Source organism: Macaca mulatta, chromosome 7 (genome assembly GCF_049350105.2).
Source record: "Macaca mulatta isolate MMU2019108-1 chromosome 7, T2T-MMU8v2.0, whole genome shotgun sequence".
NCBI classification, from domain to species: Eukaryota; Metazoa; Chordata; class Mammalia; order Primates; family Cercopithecidae; genus Macaca; species Macaca mulatta.
Window position 1 is genome coordinate 36,034,834 of NC_133412.1, and position 19,643 is coordinate 36,054,476.

The window sequence follows — 19,643 nt, forward strand, 5'->3', positions numbered from 1 at the left end:
CTACTCGAGAGGCTGAGGCAGGAGAATCGCTTAAACCCGGGAGACGAATGTTCAAGTGAGCCAAAACCGTGCCATTGCAATCCAGCCTAGGTGACAAGAGCAAAACTCTGTCTCAATAAATAAATAAATATCAATAAATAAATACATATATAAATAATAGGCCAGCATGGTGGCTCACGCCTGTAATCCCAGCACTTTGAAAGGCTGAGGCAAGTGGATCACCTGAGGTCAAGAGTTCAAGGCCAGCCTGGCCAACACAGTGAAACCCCAGTCTCTACTAAAAATACAAAACTTAGCCTGGCATGGTGGCGTGCGCCTATAACCCCAGCGACTCAGGAGGCTGAGGCAGAAGAATCACTTGAACCCAGAAGGTGGAGGTTGCAATGAGCCAAGATTGCACCACTGCACTTCAGCCAGGGTGACAAAAGCAAAACTCCATCGCAAAAAAAAAAATAATAATAATAAATAAAAATAACTAAATAAATAAATAATAAAAACTAGGCAGGCATGATGGTATGCACCTGTAATCCAAGCTACCCAAGAGGCTGAGGGAGTATCACTTAATCCCAAGTGTTCAAGGCCACAGTGAGCTATGATAATGGCCCACTGCACTCCAGTCTAGGTGACACAGACCCCATCTCAAAAAAAAAAAAACAAAAAAACAAAAAAAGAACTAAAATCAAATAAAAAAAGATAAGCAATTTGGCTGATACATGCTCATGAATGTCAGTTCCCTTCCCAACTTCATGCTCTCTAACATTATGTTGGTAGCTTGAAATCAGCCACAAAGGGAGTATTTACACCACCGAAACTGACATTGAAAAGGCAACAAATTCGAGAATTTTTTTTTTTTTTTTGGACAAGGTCTCGCTTTGTTGCCCAGGTGGAGTGCAGTAGCACTATCAAGGCTCACTGCAGCCTTGACCTCCAGGCCTCAGGGGATTCTCCTACATCAGCCTTCCCAGTAGCTGGGGCTACAGGCATGCACCACTATGTCTGGCTAACTTTTGTATTTCTTGTAGAGATAGGGTCTCACTGTGTTGACCAGGCTGGTCTCAAACTCCTGGGCTCAAGCAATCCTCCTGCCTCAGCCTCCCAAAATGCTGGGATTACAGGTGTGAGCCACCGTACCCAGCCAAATCAGAGGATTTTTTTTTTCTTTTTTTCAAGAGAGTGTGCTAAATACAACACTGGTCATAACCTAATAATATAATCTTTCAAACAGACAGCCAAGAAAGGAAACAATATTTTAATGAAAATGTGGAAAAGCATGGCACACTGGACTTCTGATGTTGCCCCTAGCCCTCAGATGCCACACAATTCACTTATTTAAAAATCTCAAGAGAATGGAGTCTTGGAATTCTCAAAAAAATTATATATGATCACGGCCCCATGACTGCAGAAAAGTGAATAAAACACAAAATAATCAGCCCCTCAAACTATGATTTGAAGGGGAAAAAAAATACACTGGTCTCAGAGGCAGAAAGAAAAGTAAAAAGAAATCACCAGCCAAGCACAGTGGCTCATGCCTGTAATCCCAGCACTTTGGGAAGCTGAGGTGGGTAGATCACCTGAGGTCAGGAGTTTGAGACCAGCCTGGGCAACACAGTGATGAAACCCATAGTGAAACCCATAGTGTCTACTAAAAATACAAAAAAATTAGCCAGGTGTGGTGACAGGTGCCTGTAATCCCAGCTACTTGGGACGCTGAGATAGGAGAATGGCTTGAACCCAGGAGACGGAGGTTGCAGTGAACAGACGTCATGCCACTGCACTCCCACCTGGGCAAGAAGAGCCTCCGTCTTAAAAAAAAAAAAAAAGTCACCCACTTTATATCATAGCAAAAAGAGTATCTGGGCAGAGAAGATCCACACAACCATGAACATAACATTGTAAAAACACACTAGAAAACAAAAAAAACATGAAAGAAACAATAAAAGGAAAATAGAAAAAGAATCCTATTGAGAAGAAAATAAAAGACATTTGGAAACAATCCTAGACAAAGCAGAGTTAGTCTTAGATGATATTAAGAAATTCATATTGGCTAGACGCGATGGCTCACACCTGTAATCCCAGCACTCTGTGAGGCCGAGGTGGGCGGATCACCTGAGATCAGGAGTTCGAGACCAGCCTGGCCAACATGGTAAAACTCTGTCTCCACTTGGGAGACTGAGGCAGAATTGCTTGAACCCAGGTGGCGGAGGTTGCAATGAGTCGAAATCGCGCCACTGCACTCCAGACTAGACAACAGAGCGAGACTCCGTCTCAAAAAAAAAAAAAAGAGAGAGAGAAATTCATATTAATTTTTCTTAGTACAACAACATTGTGATTATGGAAGAGGAGAATTTTCTAAATTTGGGGAGGTACATTTTAAATATTTAAGGGTAAAATGACATGATGTCCACAATTCACACTAGAGTGACTCTAGGGTAGGAGACAGGGTAAAAAGAAAAAATATGCGAATTATTAAATCACTAGCCACTTCAGGAGTAACAGAGACTGAATTTAGCCTACCACTATAAACAATTAGAAAACTAGACAAGGATGTGACAAGAGAAACAAATGAAGTGAGATCTACTACAACTGGCCAAGGTTGTTTGGCCTGGAGACTGTTGCAAGCAGTCTCCAGGCCAAACAGCAGGGAGGAGAAACCAAGAGCCTGAAGGTTCCACTCAATTGAGACAGACCTCTGAGTTCAGGGAGATCAGGTATTTAGAATCTATGGGCCAGAGTGTCAGAAAGCAGGAACCTGAACAGAGAGAGAGCTCCAGCCACCTCAAGTGAGGGTTCCCTAAGGGTTTGGCTGACTACTGATCTAAGCATGTGAGAGAATAAACTATCCCGCCTCAGAAAAAATGAACCACCAGCAGAAGGAAGCAAAACAATCCTCAAAGCTCACACAAGGGCTGGGCAATGCTCATATTCCTACCGTCTAGAGAAGACCTTGTGATGCATGGAGCATTGCTACAGTCCTCAGAAAAATAACACCTTACTAGTGGAGTGAAATTAGCCACAGAGGCTGGGCACGGTGGTTCACACCTATAATCCCAGCACTTTGGGAGGCCAAGGCAGGTGGACTGCTTGAGCCCAGGAGTTCAACTCTACTAAAAAATACAAAAATTAGCTGGGCAGAGTGGCACATGCCTACAGTCCCAGCTACTCGAGAGGCTGAGGTGGGAGGATTGCTTGAAGCCCAGGAAGTCAAAGCTGCAGTGAGCTATGATCGTGCCACCACACTCCAGCCTGGGCAACAGAGCAAGACCCTGTCTCAAAAATAAACAAACAAACAAACAAATAAAAAGTATTTATTACACGAATATGAAAAATAAAAGAAAACTAGTCAGGCGTGGTAGTGCATGCCTGCAGTCCCAGCACTTTGGGAGGCTAAGTCAGGAGGATTCTTCAAGGCCAAGAAGTTCAAGATCAGCTGGGCAATATAGCAAGACCTTGTCTCTACAAAAAAAAAAAAAAAAGTAAAACTTAGCCAAGCATTTTTATTGCACACCTGTAATCCCAGCTACTCAGGAGGCTGAGGCAGGAGGTTTGCTTGAGCCCAGGAGTCCGAGGTTGCAGCGAACTATGATCACAACAGCCTCAGCAACAAAGTGAGACCCTGTCTCAAAAATTAAAATTAAAATTAAAAATATAAATAAATAAAAACCACATAAAGGCATGTCATAAGCTAATGACTAAAAACTAGAGAGAAAAAAATCTTAAAATCATTTGTGGGTAGGTAAGCACCAATGAAGCCAGAAAAAAAGACACATTTTATAAACAGAGGGACAAAGATAAAACTGACAGCACACTCTATGTTAAGTCAGAAGAAAATGGAGCAACATATTTAAAGTACTACAAGAAAAAAATAACTTTATCAACCTAAGATTCTATAGCCAGTGAAAATAACTTTCACAAATGAAGGTGGGAAGAGGAGGTAAAACAAAGCCCTTTTGGGTTTCAAAGCTTCCAATGCATCACTAGTAGCCTCCATTAATAGAAATGATAAAGTTTTTCAGACAGAAGGAATAATACCAAATGGAAATCTACATTGATGCAAATAATAGTGACAGAAATAATGAATATATAAGAAAATAAAAAGGATTTCTTTTTCTCATTTTTAATCTCTTTTAAAGTTAAGTGAATATATTTTTTAAAACACAATCTACTGTGGAATTTATGACACACAGAATTAAAATGTGTAACAATAACAGCACAAAACAGAGGAGAAATGCAGTGTACATACACTCTATAAGAAGTGAAATAATATTTGAAAGTATACAGTGATAAGTTAAGATATTATACACTCTGAACAACCTTTAAAAAATACAACAGGTGCCAGGCGCGGTGGCTCACGCCTGTAATCCCAGCACTTTGGGAAGCCGAGGCGGGCGGATCACGAGGTCAGGAAATTGAGACCATCCTGGCTAACACCGTGAAACCCCGTCTCTACGAAAAATACAAAAAATTAGCTGGGTGGCGGGAGCCTGTAGTCCCAGCTACTAGGGAGGCTGAGGCAGGAGAATGGAATGAACCCCGGAGGCGGAGCTTGCAGTGAGCCGGGATGGCACCACTGCACTCCAGCCTGGGTGACAGAGCGAGACTCCACCTCAAAAAACAAACAAACAAACAAAACAAAACAAAACAAAACAAGTATATCATAAAGCCAATAGCAGAGATAAAACTGAATCATTTTTTAAGTATGTATTGGGAGGTCGAGGCGGGTGGATCACTTGAAGTGAGGAGTTCGAGACCAGCCTAGCCAACATGGTGAAACCCCGTCTCTATTAAAAATACAAAAATTAGGCCGGGCGCGGTGGCTCAAGCCTGTAATCCCAGCACTTTGGGAGGCCGAGACGGGTGGATCACGAGGTCAGGAGATCGAGACCATCCTGGCTAACACAGTGAAACCCCGTCTCTACTAAAAAACACAAAAAAACTAGCCGGGCGAGGTGGCGGGTGCCTGTAGTCCCAGCTACTCCGGAGGCTGAGGCAGGAGAATGGCCTGAACCCGGGAGGCGGAGCTTGCAGTGAGCTGAGATCCGGCCACTGCACTCCAGCAAGGGGGACAGAGTGAGACTCCGTCTCAAAAAAAAAAAAAAAAAAAAATACAAAAATTAGCAGGGCATAGTGGCGGGTGCCTGTAATCCCAGCTACTCAGGAGGCTAAGGCATGAGAATCGCTTAAACCCAGGAGGCAGAGGTTGCAGTGAGCCGAGATCGCGCCACTGCACTCCAGCCTGGGTGACAGAGCGAGACTCAGTTTCCAAAAACAAAAGAGAAACAAAAAAAAAGTATATTACTCCTGAGAAATGCAGGAAAAAGAACTATGCACAGATGGAATAGAAAACAAATAGAAAGATGATAGTTTAAAACTCAGCCATATGAATAATCACATTAAAAGTAAATGATCTAGCTGAGTACAGTAGTATGCACCTGTGGTCCCAGCAACTCAGGATAATGAGGTGGGAGGATTGCTTGAGCCTAAGAGTTTGGTGCTGCAATGCACTATGATAACATTTGTGAATGACCACTGCATTCCAGCCTGGAAAACAGAGAGACCCCCATCTCCAAAAGAAAGGAAAGGAAAGGAAAAGGAGAAGGGGAAGGGAAGGGGACGCAGAAGGGAAAGTAAATGATATAACGTAACAATTAAAAGGCAAAAGCTGTCTTTATATATATTTTTGTTTGTTTGTTTTTTAAGAGACAGGGTCTTACTCATTGCCCAGGCTGGAATGTGGTGACATGATTATAGCTCATTGTACCCACCACCTCCTAGGTTCAAGCAGCCCTGTCACCTTAGCCTTCCAAGTAACTGGAAACTGGTGCACCACCACGCCATGCCTGGCTAATCTTTTTTTTTTTTTTTTTTTTCCGGAAACGGCGTTTTGCTTGTTGCCCAGGCTGCAGTGCAATGGCGCGATCTCGGCTTACTGCAATCTCCCACTCCCAGGTTCAAGTGATTCTCCTGCCTAAGCCTCCCCAGTAGCTGGGATTACAGGCATGCACCACCACGCCCAGCTAATTTTTGTATTTTTAGTAGAGACTTCACCAGGTTGGCCAGGTTGGTCTCAGACTCCTGACCTAAGGTGATCCACCCACCTCGGCCTCCCAAAGTGATGGGATTACAGGTGTGAGCCACCGTGCCCAGTCTGGCTAATCTTTTTTATTTTTTGTAGAAATGGGGACTCACTATGTTGCCTAGGCTGGTCTTGAACACCTGGTATTAAGTAATCCTACTGGCTTGGCCTCCTAAAGTTCTGGGATTACAGGCATGAGATGACACGCCAGCCTTGTTATTTTTTTAAAAAGGGAAATGTTAATATATGCTAACAGACACAAAAATAAAGATGAGTTAAAGTAAAAAGGATGGGGAAATATATAACATCCAAACCCTAATCCAAAGAAAGCTGGAGTGGCTATAATAATAGCTGAAAAAGCAAACTTCAAAACAAAACAAAAAAATTATAAGGGATAAAGAGGGACATTTCATAATTCAAGAAGAGAACATAACAAGCCTAAAGATGTATGTACATAACAGAGCTTCAAAGTATGTGAAGAAAAAGTTGATAGAACAGAAAAAAGTAGACTCTGTAACTAGAGTTGGAAATCATACCACTCCTTTCTGAACAAGTAGACAAAAAAAATCAGTAAGATTACTAAAAACTTAAACACAAAGAACTTGACTGGATAGATAGAATATATTTCTTTTTAAGGGCACATGGAACAGTCACAAAGATAGACCTTAATCCTAGGCCACAAAGCATGTTTCCATACATTTTAAAAGACTAAAATCTAAGAGTATGTTTTCTGACTACAGTAGAATTAAGTCAGTAACAGATATGCAGAAAATCCCCAAATATTAGGAATTTACAATTCTAAGTAGTTCATGGGTCAAAGAAGAAATCAAAAGGAAATTAGAAAGTATTCTGAATTGGCCGGGCGCGATGGCTCAAGCCTGTAATCCCAGCACTTTGGGAGGCCGAGACGGGTGGATCACGAGGTCAGGAGATCGAGACCATCCTGGCTAACACAGTGAAACCCCGTCTCTACTAAAAAATACAAAAAACTAGCCGGGCGAGGTGGTGGGTGCCTGTAGTCCCAGCTACTCGGGAGGCTGAGGCAGGAGAATGGCGTAAACCTGGGAGGCGGAGCTTGCAGTGAGCTGAGATCCGGCCACTGCACTCCAGCCTGGGCGACAGAGTAAGACTCCGTCTCCAAAAAAAAAAAAAAAAAAAAAAAAAAGAAAGTATTCTGAATTGACTGCAAATAGTCCAGGGAGCTTTTTGGATTGATAGAAATGTTCTATGATTATGGAGGTAGTTATACAAGTAAATACATTTCTCAAAATTTATAAATTTGTACACTTAAAAAACTGTTGAATTTTATTGTATGTAAACTATATCTCAAAAAAGCTGACTAGATTTTTTTTTAATAAAAATATTGAGGCCAGGTATGGTGGCTCACACCTTTAAGCCCAGCATTTTGGGAGGCCGAGGAGGACAGTTTAAGGTGAGGCATTCGAGACCAGCCTAGGCAACATAATGAGATTCCATCTCTATTTTTAAGAAAAAAGAAAAATGTCGCTTCAAAGTGATAGGTATATGGGTTTCTGACCTTCCTACCTTTTTCCTAAGATAGAAAATTTATAAAAGTTACAAAAGTTACAAAATTTCTCTAAGTTATAAAATTTTTTAAAAGGGGCCAGGATCAAAAACAAAGACAAATCAAAAAGACAATTCAAAATATTTCAACTTATCTTCTCAGTAAAATAAATGAAGTTAACATTCTACTTACTTCCAATACTAAGCAGCCTGTAATGATTCGGTATTAATATTTCTACATAACTGTAGTTTGCTAATAGGACATAAGTAGTAAGAGATGGGGAAATAAAAGATTAAATGACAACCGGTGACTACAGGTCTTAAAAGAACACTGGGGGAAACCAACATCAAGGCAAAATATCCATTGAGAAAAGAGCAACTAAACCATTTTCAAGAACTACTTAGAAGACCAGAAGGTCCAACTCAAAACTGAAGCTAAAGTAAAAGAAAATATGAGCCATGTGTAGTGGCTCACACATGTAATCCCAGCACTTTGGGAGGCTGAGGCAGAAGAATTGCTTGAGCCCAGGAGTTTGAAACCAGCCTGGGCAACATAGCAAGACACTGTCTCTATGTTTTAAAAAAAGAAAGAAAAGAAAACATGGAGGCCTACTACTCATCATGTGTTCAACTAACAAGTTCTTTCAACTATTACCACTGAGACTGGAAATTATGTTTATGGATGTTTACGTCTTTATCCAATTAAATCTTTTTCCGTGTCTAGCATTTTGCAATTTTCTGAACACAGAACCTTGTTAATTCAAACTGTGTTTCAGCTACTAACAGCATAGGTATCTCCAGGAAAAGTGCTAGCAATGCTGAATCTTAGGCTCCCCGCAGATCTACTGACCGCACAAGTGACTCAGGCTCTACCCCAGACTACCCCAGAATGATCTGTATGCACATTCAAGATTGAGAGGCACTGTAACCTTTCTTCACTCAGAAATTCCCTGACTTCTACCAGCAGCTATACAGGTTGAGTATCCAAAAATCTGAAATCCAAAATGTTCCAAAATCTAAAATTTTTTTAGCTCCGACATAATGCTCAAAAGAAATGCTCAGCCAGGCGCAGAGGCTCAAGTTTGTAATCCCAGCACTTTGGGAGGCCAAGGCAGGTGGATCACTTGAGGTCAGGAGTTCGAGACAGCCTGGCCAACATCGCGAAACGCCTTTTCTAGTAAAAATACAAAATTAGCCAGGAGTTGTGGCACACCCCTGTAATCCCAGCTACACAGAAGGCTGAGGCAGGAGAATCCCTTGAACCCAGGAGGCAGAGGTTGCAGTGAGCCGAGACCGTGCCACTGCACTCCAGCCTAAGCAACAGAACGAGGCTCAGTCACAAAAAACAAAAACAAAAAAAAAAACCTCATTGAAGCATTTTAGATTCTCACATTAGGAAATGGTAAGCATAATGCAAATATTCCCAAAATCTGAAAATTTAAAGATCCAAAACACTTTTGGTCCCAAGTATTTCAAATAAGGATACTCAGCTAATACCTCTTTTTTTCTACACACTTGCTTCATGGAGCTATCATTTAAGCAAAAAATACCTCTACTGACGTCTCAGGCATTGTACTGAGTAGAAAAAGTTTCCAAATAATGTAGAACAAGGGTTGGCAAACTGTTGTCCAAAGGCCAGTTCCAGCTGGCCACCTGTTTTTACAACACTGCTATGCTCATTCATTTACATATTTTCTATCTCTACTTTCACACAACAGCAGAGTTGAATAAGCCAAGTATTACAAAATGTTACAGAAGAGGTATCAAATCTTTGGTAAGTCACTTAAACACTTAGATTCATCCACCTTTGGTTATAATTCACCTTTTTTTCCTCTACAAGAGGAATACCTGAAATCCACGAACCTGGTAGTTAATTAACCTGGTAGTTAATTTTAGGTGTCAACTTGACTAGATAAAGGAAGACCTAGAGAGCTGGTAAAGCATTATTTCTGGATGTGTCTCAGAGGGTGCTTCCAGTGAAGACTGGCGTGTGGAGTGGTGGGCTGACTGGGGAAAATCCACCTGCAATGTGGGCAGGCACCATCCAATTGGCTAGAGGCCAGGAAAAAACAAAAAGGTAGGGGAAAAGAAAATTCTCCCTCTCTTTCCCCTTGGACATCAGGGCTCCTTTCCTGGCCTTTTATTGGTTCTGCTTTGCACATTTACATCTTTTATTCATCTACTTATAGTTTTATCTTTTTTTTTTTTAACTTACTACACTAACTAGGACTACCAAACCATGCTGAATAACAACGAGTGTGGGCATATTTACTTTGTCCCTGACTTTAATAGAGTATCTTTGGTTTTTCATTACATTATATATATATATATGTATTATTACACTAAGGCTGTTGCTTCTCATTCTTATTTTAGAAATTCAATATACTCAAATTCACATTAACACCTCACTAAAAAACATTTTTAAATGACTTTTTAAGTTTCACATTTCATATATTTAAAGGGGAAAAATTAAAAATTCCAAACTATATATGCCTATTTTATTTTTTACAGTATCCTAATTTTTTAAATGTACCCTGAAATCTTACCATGTATAGAAAAATATCCTGATTACATCAATTTCTTGTTTACCTAAATTAAACAACAATGCTTATGAATTGGATGTCATGATAATTAAAATGTATCAAGCACTTGCTATTTGCCAGGCTCTGTATTGCTCTACATTTTTTTCACTTAAACCACCCAATCAAGTGAGAACTATTAGCCCATTTTAAAGAAAACTGAGGTCTGAGTGATATGTAACAAACCCAATGTCACAGAGCAAATAGGAGGCTGTGCCAAGAACTCAATTTTTATTTCAATGATTTCATGATAATCTACGATGAGTCAAATTACCTTCATCATAAATAAGGTAAGTCACCATATTTCTGATATGACTGAAAAAACTGTAAAGACAGCCTGGGCAAGATGGCGAAACCCCATCTCAACAACAAATACAAAAATCAGCAGGGCATGGTGGCATGTACTTGTAGTCCCGGCTACTTGGGGGGCTGAGGTGGGAGGATTGCTTGAACCTGGGAAGTTAAGGCTGCAGTGAGCCAAGATTGTGCCACTGCACTCCAGCCTGGGTGATAAAGTGAGACACTGTCTGGGGGAAAAAAAAAAAAAACTGAAAAGAAAAAAATATTATCAAAATACAGCACATGGCAAAAAGCCTTCAAAAACTAAACTGACGTCTACCTCTAAGATGGGGAAAACAAGTAATGCAATACTAAAGAATATACTTTTTATAGACAAAAAAAAAAAACATATATATATACATATGTATGTATGTATGTATGTATACCCTTGATTTCCACAGCTAGTGATTGCAATGGGCATGGTTTACTCCACAGGAGCCCTGACTCATCTTCAACCCTTGTACTGCTTACCTCAGTCAGACACCACAAAATTGCCTGTTCCCACATGCAGAGACTGGACCTATCAACTGAGATTTATTTCTAAACTTTAGCAATCAGTCAAGAGCTCAAAAAGTATAGATACAGCATGCGGTATCATCAAATCTCACTGAAACATGTTAACTATTCACCCACCTCTATCTGAAAAGAGCTCGGCCTCTGACCCACTCACCTTTGTATCTGGGAATCTCTCCTTGTTATAGATCTTCCTGATTCCCTAGTTCCAAGCTGCCTAATCGTTTACTCCGATTCCTTATCATCTACTCTATCCTGATCCTTACTACTTGCTAGACTGTCCCAGTCCAGGTTCTTTCATCACTATTAGATATTTTACCCACGCAGGACAAAATGAACAAAAAGGAAGTACTCAAAGAATGCCAATCTTAATTCCTAATTTTATCTCCCTGATAAAGAATAGAATACAATTGTCCCTTGGTATCCCTGGGGGGTTGGTTCAAGGACCTCCCACAGATATCAAAATCCATGGACATTCAAATCTCTGACAAAATGATGTGGTATGTGCATACAACCTATGCACATACCTTGTATATTTTAAATAATCTCGAGATTACTTATAATACATAATACAATCTAAATCCTATATAAATAGTTGTTGTACTGTGTTGTTTAGGGAATAACAAGAAAAAAACTCTGTACATGTTCAGTACAGACCCAATTTTATTTTTTGAATTTTTTCATTTGTGGTTGGTTGAATCCATGAATATGAAACTCACACATACAGAGGTTCAACTGTACTTAAAAAAGTCATTTTCACATAAACACTTTAACAGTGGATAAATAGATGTTACCTGACAATGATGAAAATAAAATACATTTAACCTAGAGGACAATAAAATTTTACTAATCTGACACCAACGGAAAATGACAGCTTCCACTAAGGACAGTTTCTAGGTAATTATATCTTACTAAATATCTTTCTATTTGAAGGATGATTAATTTTCCTCCTACTTTAACGTGTTCTTCTTAAGCCAGGTTTATCCTTATTAACATCTTCACCAGAAGAAGCCATAATGATGCAATAACCTCAAGGTTATGTTACTGAGATATTATTCCTACATAAAATAGCTCCACCCTACAGGATGGTTACTCTGCAAAGTCAACATCTTCTCCCTTCTCTTCTTTTATTTTACCTACACAGAAAAGCGCACCAACAGCATTTTACTTTCTCATTCTCTGTTTTAGTTGCCAGAAAGCTAGCATATATTACAGTCACATGATACCTAATACTTAAAAGCCCCATGGGAAATTTGAAAAGCATATACTACAAAGCATATACTACAGCCACATGGTACCTAATACTTATAAGCCCCATGGGAAAGTTGAACATCTCCACACTTAAGAAAAAAATCTCCTTAGTTATGTAGCACAATGTCCTTACTTTTATGAAAGGCAAGCACACTGAAGTGTTTAGAGTACAACTTATTTTCAAATCAAACAGAGGGGAAAAAAGAATATATTATTAAAAAGAGAGTAAATGTGGTAAAAGGTAACCGTTCATAAATTTAGGTGAAAGGCATACAAATATTAATTACTAGTATACCCTCAACCTTTTAGAAAGTATAAACATTTTCAAGAATTAAAAAAAAAAAGAAACACGGTATATTGAACAAAGCCTATATGTAAAATTGCCAGAAGAATAACTAGGTTGGATCTACGAGATAGAGAAAACAGATTCTTTATCAAAATTTATGCAATCCTAGCACTTCGGGAAGTCGAAAGTGATTGTTTAGGAAGATCACTTTAGCTTGGGAGTTCAAGACCAGTCTGGGCAACACAGTAAGACCCCATCTCTAATTTTTTGGGTTTTTTTGAAGGGGGAAAACTAAGTAATACGAAAAAAATCACATGCAAGAGTGGTAGAAAAATGACCAGCAGGTTCTAAGAAATAGAAAAAACACAACTTGGCTTCCTTGTCACAGGAGAGCTTAGGAGAACTGTTTACAATTTGAGAACAGTATTTTTATCTTCCTTAACTTTTCTCAAGGTCGCCAGGATACTGGTATTTACTAATCTGCCTTTTAAAAAATTATTTTTCCTAATCACAGAAGTGCATTATGAATCTTACTACCCAGAAAGTTGGTATCTGTTCTCTAAAAATGATTACATATACATTTATCTATGACAAAACTGAAATGGTTTTATGCATGTTCTTTCTGTAAGGTGCTTTTCTCCCCTCAACTGTAAACATTTTTTCACATCCAAAAAATAAAATACCTTCTATAAAGAACCTCACTGACTAAAAGGCAAATGGTTCAAATACTCTAAGTACAAAGAACCTAAATTATGCTTTGAGTGTAAAATTAGCCTACATGTAAAGGCAAGATCTAAGAATGATAAATCATCCCAGTATACTAAACTTTTTAAAGCCTGGGGTATGTTTCTTGGAGACAGCATAGTATATAAGAGGAGGGATTCTGGAGCCAGACTGAGTATATTCAAATACTGGCTTCCCTCAATTGATAACTACTATTTGACTTTCCTGACTCTGGATAAGTAACCCTCCTTGATCCTTCTCTCTCATTTATAAAATGAAAATAACAACACCTATCTCATAGAGATGCTGTGAAGACTGAGCTAATACATGATACACAAAACGACCTAACAACAGTGCCGGGCATTAAGTACCCCAACAAATGCCAGCCATTATGATTTTTTTCCATATTCCATGGGTAGGTAGCATCTTACTTCCCAAGTACCCTTCTAAGCAAAAGCTAACTTCCCAATCCTTGAACCCAAAACTTACAATATTCTGTTCCAATCTAAATTAAAGAATTGGGTGAAAAAATACAGAATGAAAATTTCATTAACATCAGGAGAAAAAACAAAGAATAACTCTCTGATGGTGGGTCAACATCACCACCTTGGTGTGAGACAGAAATATCATATAACAGGCAAGTGTTTTCCTATATATACACAAAAAGTTGATTGTACAATCTTAAGAATGGGAGAAGAAAATCTGCAATAATGTGTTGATATTACAGATCTTCCTATTTACAGAAAAACTCAATTACAATAAATGAGAGAATGTAAGAGTAAGCTAAGCATGGCATATTTGCATTCCTCGAAAAAATTACTTGTAATCAACTTGTTTTCAACAGACTTTTCACTTGTATAATTTCAAAATTAGGTACCAACAGCATTTTTCCCCAACGTAAAAATATATTTCCTTCCTACTGAGTCATCAACTACATGTCACAGGCATCACACTGTGTTGACCAATGCTTCCTTTATTTGATATACATATTCACTCAGATCTTCAGGCACTAAATACCACTAACAAAACTGTTCTCCTGTATGACAAAGGTAGGCTTCCAGGAACTATCATGCCCTATATTTCAGTAATATATTTAAGTGCCTTTAATGCACTCTTTGAAAAGCTACTTCTACAATGTGACTTCAAACTTAAGCCAGAATCTATTTTTTCACTAGAAACCAGCCAAATCAACTACCAGAAGCAAACAGCTACACCTAACAGTTACAAGTTAAAGTACAAGATAGGAGGGAGTGTCTACAATTAAAAGTATATTTCTACACACCCACTTTTTGAAATCAGCTAGTCTCTAAGAAGTAAAAATAACACAAGCTGGCTCAGAAGTCAAAGTAGCTCTTTTATAAACTATACACAAAGGGCAGAAAACACGAATGATTAAAATCTATTGAATGTATTAAATTTCTACCACTAACTTATGAAATACAATTTAAAAATCAAAAGATTGAAATGTGTACATAAGATTTCTATGCTGATTTGAAACTCTTTTATACAATCTTTTTTTATTCCTTTTTCTGAACCTGTGGGTTATATTGAATCTTTCATACAATTTCTAATAAGATAGAAGTACAGACAGTAACAGAGTATGACTTTCAATCTACCTACATCACGTTCACACTCACATAGCCAGCACCCCACTTTTGATATACATCTGTCCCACTCGCTCCATTTCACATTAAACCCATTGTCATTAACTCACCCTTCTCCCATAAGATATCCCAAAACATCCACCTCTGCCTCCTAGTTGAGAACCACCATGCTAAAGTGTGCTCTACACTAAAGAAAAAGAGCTCCTCCTTACTAAATGGCCTGCTGTTCCTAAGGAGCATGGAGTTACTAAGAGATTTCTATGACTGGATGGATACAAGTGAATTTATGGGCTACCAGGAAAATGTATACATTCTTAAATTTTATAAATTCTCACCAAAATTAAATTCTGATTTCTGAACCAATTTATAAGCATCAGTGCCAATCCATCTCCAAAGCTGTCAACAAAACTGTCCTCTCCATTATGCTAGATTAGAATACCTAACCTTTATAATACACATTTGAGGGTTCTGATAATATACTGTACTAACTGGAGGAGGTCACTTTCTGATTTTACTACAGCAATACTCCAATTTCAACAAAAATCATTATGACATTCAGTTTCATGTAACAAGACTATTTCCGTAATATAGCTGACAGCCAGTACTATGAAGGCTGCTTCACTAATGCCAGTATCTGCTGAATGAAAACGGGTACATAACATATATCGAGAAGTGCAGTCCACTTACCAAGCAGTTACTTCCCTCTTAACATTCCCCTTCTAGTAAAGACACAGATCAGTAACTTAACTATAAAGCTTGAAATAAAGAACAGCAATATCAAAGTCGGCACGGTGGCTCACCCATGTAATCCCAAAACTTTGGGAGGCTAAAGCAAGAGAATCACTTGAGGTCTAGAGCTCAAGGCCAGCCTGGCCAACATGGTGAAACCCTATCTCTACTTAAAATACAAAAATGAGAAAGGCCTGGTGGCACACGCCTGTAGTCCCAACTACTCGGAGGTTGAGGCACAAAAATCACTTAAACCCAGCAGGCGGAGGCTGCAGTGAGCTAAGATTGCACCACTGCATTCCAGCCTGGACATCAGAGCGAGACTCTGTCTCTAGGGTGGGAAGAAAAAAAGAACAGCAATATCCATAAAATAGAAAAAATACGGTATAAACAGGAATGACATGATTTCATTTTTTACTACTTATAAATATCTCAATGTCTGCTTTGCATATATACACGTTTTAACTACACATTAGGTTTTTCTTCTATTTAATTTTACTTATTTTATTTTATTATTATTATTATTATTATTTTTGGCATAGAGATAGAGTCTTGCTATATTAACCAGGCTGGTCTCAGACTCCTGACCTCAACTGATCCTTCCAGCTTAGTTTCCCAAAGTGCTGGGATCACAGACATGAGCCACCACACCCAGCCATCAACTACACATTAGTTTTTTAAATGTATACAGAACTACACAAATACTATAATATAAACCCATAAGTATTTTAAAAGATTACATGATTAATATTAAAAAGCGATAAAATTGTGTTGGAGGAGGAATTCTGGATTTTCTTTAATTCTATTTTCTAATGTTTGGTAATGATGTTCTAATAGTCCAACTACTAAAAATAAATTTTATCCATCTGTATTTTGTAATTGATAAATCTCAAATGAAAGTAGGTCTGGAAATGACATAATTTTAATAATATTTACATAGTACTTTAAAGTCTTTAGCACTTTTACAAATTATCTCACTTAATTCCTAGGAAAAGGGATAGTAAATTAATATCCCATCAATTCACAGAGAATTCTATGTGTTCTTTTGAAAGCTAAATTCAAAGTTCAAATCTATGTATATGTGTGTCCTGCCATCATCAATACAAGCAAAAACAGATGGAAAGCAAATTCTGCTCCACAAATCACTTAACGCAAATTTGCCTAAAATGCAAAGATCATTTGAAAGCTAAATTCAAAGTTCAAATGTATGTATATCTGTGTCCTGTCACCATCAATACAAGCAAAAACAGATGGAAAGTAAATTCTGCTCCATAAATCATATATGTACATTTGCCTAAAATGCAAAGATCACATTATTTTCCCCTATTTGTCTCAGAAACAGAAGTTCACAGTTCACATGAAATCAAGAGTCAATCATATTTTTGAACTGAATAGCCTAATTCCAACTTAAATAAGAAAAAACAGTGTTAGTATATCTTTAAACTAATCTCTATCTCCACTCCAAATTCACTAAACTTCTATAACCCAACTACCTAAAGCACTGCTTCCCAAATAACTAGCCAGAGATTTAAGATCTGTGCAAAGTTTTATCCAGTTTCCAAGTATTAGCATGCAAATAAGATAAAATCCCAGACTCTGACACCCATCCCAATCTATAAGCTTCTATCCAGACTCAAAATCTTAAGACATTTTCAACTTCAAAGACTGAGGTCTTCAAAGTTTTATAAAATCACACTCCCTCCAATGAAACAGCCTAATATTTACATTCAACAGAGTGAGCCCTCTATAAGTTTGGTTACTTTCACATTAAACATTTGCCCAGTTTTATCAGTTTTTCTTCCATGTCATTTCTTGTTCTATCCTTACTTATTTCTACAATCATTCTAATCCAAGACTCAATCACCCAATTTGTCAATCATAACCTAACTCTTCAACAGGGACTCCAACCAACATTCCATAATATTCTATCTCACGGTTATCGTGGCCTAGAATAATCAGAGTCCTGATTATCATGGCCCAGTTAGCAATTCTCCTGATTTCCTGACACAGACTATCAATTCCGTGCAAGTAAACCTACAAGCATCTTATATGCCATTCTCTTCTACCTCAAAAAGCCTTCCCCAATTGCTCATGTCCCTTAAGCTTAACAAATCCTCATTTCAGGTGCAACTACAATACATAATTAGAAGTATATATTTATATGTTGGCATTTCATTTACTCCAACAAACTCAGTATTTTTTACTTTTCTTCTCACTCAATACTGTGGCTTCATGACTCGTAACAGTCATAGACACACAATAAATCCTGGTGACTAAACAACAAAGTTCTCACTGTATACATCTCACATTGTTTACTTGGAGTAGTACAAGTGGACCGTACATATGTTACCCAACTTACTATGATTCATATTTTTCAACCTTATGATGGGTTTATTGTGACATAATCCCATCATTAAGTGGAGGAGAGCTCCTTAAAACTTACAATGGGGTTACAGTTTCTACTGCACGCGTATCACTTTCTCACCATCATAAAATACTAAGTTGAACCATCATCTCTGTTGCCAACATTAAATACACTTTCGACTTACGGTATTTTCAACTTATCAATGAGTCAAGAAGCATCTGTAGTAGCTTCAAAATGAATTCACTCAGCATCAAAGGGAGACTACACTCCCTGAGAAATATTCTCAGGACTGCTATTTCCTGCAAACTAGCTGGAAATGGCTATCGTGATACTAAGGCAAAATCTTCATACTGCTGGACAATATGAAGATTTTTGGATGCCCTTACAGGAATCCAAGTGGTAGGATTATCATAGGTTTTCCACTTATCCTTAACATTACTTCCTTTTTCCTAATATAAAAATCAACAGCGGCCGGGCGCGGTGGCTCACGCCTGTAATCCCAGCACTTTGGGAGGCCGAGGCGGGCGGATCACAAGGTCAGGAGATAGAGACCACGGTGAAACCCCGTCTCTACTAAAAATACAAAAAATTAGCCGGGCGCGGTGGCGGGCGCCTGTAGTCCCAGCTACTCAGGAGGCTGAGGCAGGAGAATGGCGTAAACCCAGGAGGCGGAGCTTGCAGTGAGCCGAGATCGCGCCACTGCACTCCAGCCTGGGCGACAGAGCAAGACTCCGTCTCAAAAAACAAACAAACAAACAAACAAAAATCAACAGCTAGACTAGTTAGAATTATCACTACTAGATTTTTGTTCAGAACAAGCAGACTTTTTAGGGTTGCTTGGAAGATCATTAACGATCATTAATAAAATCAATTACTCCTTTAGAAAAGAACAACACAGCCTGGACAACACTGTGAGACCTCATCTCTACAAAAAAATCAAAAAATTAACCAGGCATGGTGGCGCGTGCCTGTGGTCCCAGCTATGGAGAGGCTGAGGTTAGAGAATCGCTTGAGGTGGAGAAGTCAAGGCTGCAGTGAGCTGACATCCCACCACTGTACTCCAGCCCGGGCAACAGAATGAGACCTTGTCTCAAAAACAAACAAAACAACAACAAAAACCTGGGGCTCTTTACCCCAGCACATCACATAGAGCTGCCCATGTAAAAATCAAACAAAACGCAAATCATTCCCACAATTAGGAAGGCTGGACCCTGTGATTTTGGGCTTGGGGGGGTTCAGATGTGAAATCACTATGTGTTTTTCTGTCCACAGCCTTTCCTACCCACAATTTATCTCACATAGGCCTCTCACTGAAACTTACTGTTGGCAGCAGTGGCCAATGACTGCCCTTGCCTTCAACCTTCTCCACACAAACTACATTTTTGGTACTCCACATGGACCATATTTTAAGCTAGACGCTTCCAAAACTATGCCTCAACTTCAGAAAATTTTTTTTTCTAACCATTATAATGTAATACAATTAAAGACAGACAAGAAATTTAACTTTATACAAATGTAAAAATCACCAAAATGGTAACACAGTTACTGTAACACAGCTACTTACTAGAAACAAGCACAATACCATGAGCCTCTGTCATCTACCTTTCACCGAATTTCCTTTAAATAAAATCCTTTTTTTTTTTTTTGAGATGGAGTT

General features: G+C 38.7%; 1 protein-coding gene and 2 long non-coding RNA genes across 5 annotated transcripts in view; 1 reads left to right on the plus strand and 2 right to left on the minus strand.

Annotated features, from left to right (window-relative positions):
* Nucleotides 1-19,643, minus strand: part of ADAM10 (ADAM metallopeptidase domain 10) — a 153,612-nt gene that overhangs the window by 127,900 nt on the left and 6,069 nt on the right. The window lies entirely within an intron of this gene.
* Nucleotides 1,148-5,106, minus strand: LOC144329884 (uncharacterized). Its single transcript, XR_013395618.1, has 3 exons — nucleotides 4,728-5,106; nucleotides 2,805-3,039; nucleotides 1,148-2,602 (listed from the first exon to the last, which is right to left on the minus strand). It is a non-coding gene; the product is annotated as an uncharacterized LOC144329884 (long non-coding RNA).
* Nucleotides 1,148-7,250, plus strand: LOC144329888 (uncharacterized). The gene is made up of 3 exons (XR_013395623.1): nucleotides 1,148-1,540; nucleotides 2,479-3,023; nucleotides 6,145-7,250. It is a non-coding gene; the product is annotated as an uncharacterized LOC144329888 (long non-coding RNA).